The sequence below is a fragment of the Vigna radiata genome, chromosome 5, assembly GCF_000741045.1.
Source record: "Vigna radiata var. radiata cultivar VC1973A chromosome 5, Vradiata_ver6, whole genome shotgun sequence".
NCBI lineage: Eukaryota > Viridiplantae > Streptophyta > Magnoliopsida > Fabales > Fabaceae > Vigna > Vigna radiata.
The window spans coordinates 11,193,634-11,196,045 of record NC_028355.1 but is presented as its reverse complement, the minus strand read 5'-3'; positions in this window follow the sequence as shown (position 1 = coordinate 11,196,045).

Here is a 2,412-nt window from a genome sequence, read left to right as displayed (position 1 = left end):
AAGAGGACTCTAGGACCATATAGGAAAGAATGAATTATTGTAAAGAGTGAAGCTGATGTTGCTTTGCTCTTGTTTTGAAATGTCTCGCTGTAAGGGCTATGCTCATTGATATTGTGTTTTCATCTATGTCTTTTAATGTGAACATCCATTACGCAGTTTCTCTAAGGTTTACTGGAAATCATGTCGTAATAGGGTGTCGTGGATAAAACGAAAGCCGCAAATAATAAAATTGAAAAAAAAAACAAAAAAATGAAGGCAATCTTGAGTCACTTGTCTTTCTTGCAAATTTTCAAACTCTTGTTTTCTCGAAAATAGCAAAAAATAGCAAAAAAAAAGAAGGAAAAATGATAAACCAAAAACAAAAGTTGCAGTGTCAGGCTTTTCCGAGGTCAAATGTTAAATCAAAAATAACAATTTGACATTTCTCTCAAAACGTTTGTGCGCATGTCGCTTGAAAACCTTCACCCTTCACCTTTCCAAAATAAAGGATCTTCCCCAACAAACACTGTCACTACCCTCAGTAACAAAAACCCTTACACTGGGGCAAATTGGCCTGGTCAAAATTTTTCTCGCTTGCGCTAGTTGGGTGATCCCTGAATCCATTGAGGCAAACAAGAGAACAAAACAATTGTCCCCAAAAAAAAAAAAAAAGAAAACGACTTATGTTGAGGTCATCTAGTCGCAGAGTTAATCTTTTGAAAATAAAGCAATCAGAGTTCAAAATGATGTGTGGCCTTCTTTTCTTTATCCAAAAAGCAAAAACATATATCCATTGTCACCCCATTTGAGCCAAAAATAATTTCTTTTTCAAAATCATCCCCAAGCAAGGGTTGTCGTCAGGTAGGAATCAATTCATGATGCAAATGAAGAGCACTCAATGATCAAACAAAGAGAATTCATCAAGGAGAGTAAAAAAAAACAAAAAAAAAACAACAAAAAAAAACAACAAAAAAAATCACAAAGTAATGTTGTGCAAAAAGAATAAAAGTCGAAGTTCGAGCAAGCAAAGTGCTTCAAAAGTCAAAAGTTGATACGATGCCTATATGGTAACCCTTATTTCAAAAAATAACCAACAAACATTCCTTGGGCCTTTATACCCTTTCTTCTAATACCTTTGAGCCCCTAGCCACGTTACAAGCCTAATAAAGTCCACGCAGATTGGATAATGATTGCTCAATTTTTCATAAAGCTGAATTTTGCGATAAGGAGAAATGACTTTCAAAGTGTCGTAAAAAAAAAAAAAAAAAAGGGAGGGGAGAAACAGTAATGTCTCAGGAAGAGGGGATCACCCTACCATCTAACCAGAAACATGAAAAAGAAAATCAAACCAATTGGGGTTGTCCTTTTAGCCAATCATTTTCGTGCCCACTACCTCTTCCAAATGGAACCCTTTTTTTTTTAAAAAAAAAAAAAAAAAAAAAAAAATCGGACAACTATGTGAGTTTCATACAAATTTTTCATCAACCCATGATCCCAAGACTGGGGCAGATTTGCAAGTTTCATTTGATTTGTTCACCCTAATGCTCAAATTCCCAGACACTAAACCAGGGCAAAATTTTTTGGTATATCGTGTTTTGTCTTGACACTTACATATTACATCTCCGTCAAGGAGTGTATGAGGGATGATGTGCCCACATGGTTGTCCTAGTCTTCTCCAAACCCTCCTAAACATCCCTCATTTTTCACCTACCAATTCAAGCATGTGTACACTAATGTCTCAAAAGAAAAAGTCAAAATGCAATAATCTCAAATTTAGACCTCAGATGTATGACATAACTCAGTTTTCACAAAACATTGAAAATAAAGACCAGTTTGATGATTGCAAGCAAGATGACTGACTCAAGAAAAAGAAATGCAAAACAAAGCAAATGTTTTCATCAATCAATCAGAAAGAAAATCTTTCAGATTGAGACCCTCTTCATTCATATGAATGGTTGTCGAATCCTTCCTTGAAAATACAAAAAAAGAGTAGCATCAAAATCTCAACACTTTGCAATGAAAAACTTCAATTCCTTACTGTCTTTCCAAAAGTCAAATTCCTGTCAAAAACTAACAAAACATTTCACAAAATTACGAATTCCAAAAATTTCAAAATTTCAAAAGCCCAGTTTTCATCTGGCCATCTCAAAATTCCGAAAGCCCAGTTTCATCTGGCCATATCAAAATTTCAAAAGCCCAGTTTCATCTGGCCATCTCAAAATTTCAGAAGTCCAGTTTCATCTGGCCATCTCAAAATTTCAAGAGCCCAATTTCATCTGGCCATTTCAAAACTTTAAAAGCCCAGTTTCATCTGACCATTCCAAAATTTCAAAAGCCCAGTTTCACCTGGCAATTTCAAATTTCAAAAGCCCAGTTTCATCTGGCAATTTCAAAATTCCAAAATTCCAAAATTTCAAAAGCCTAGTTTCACCT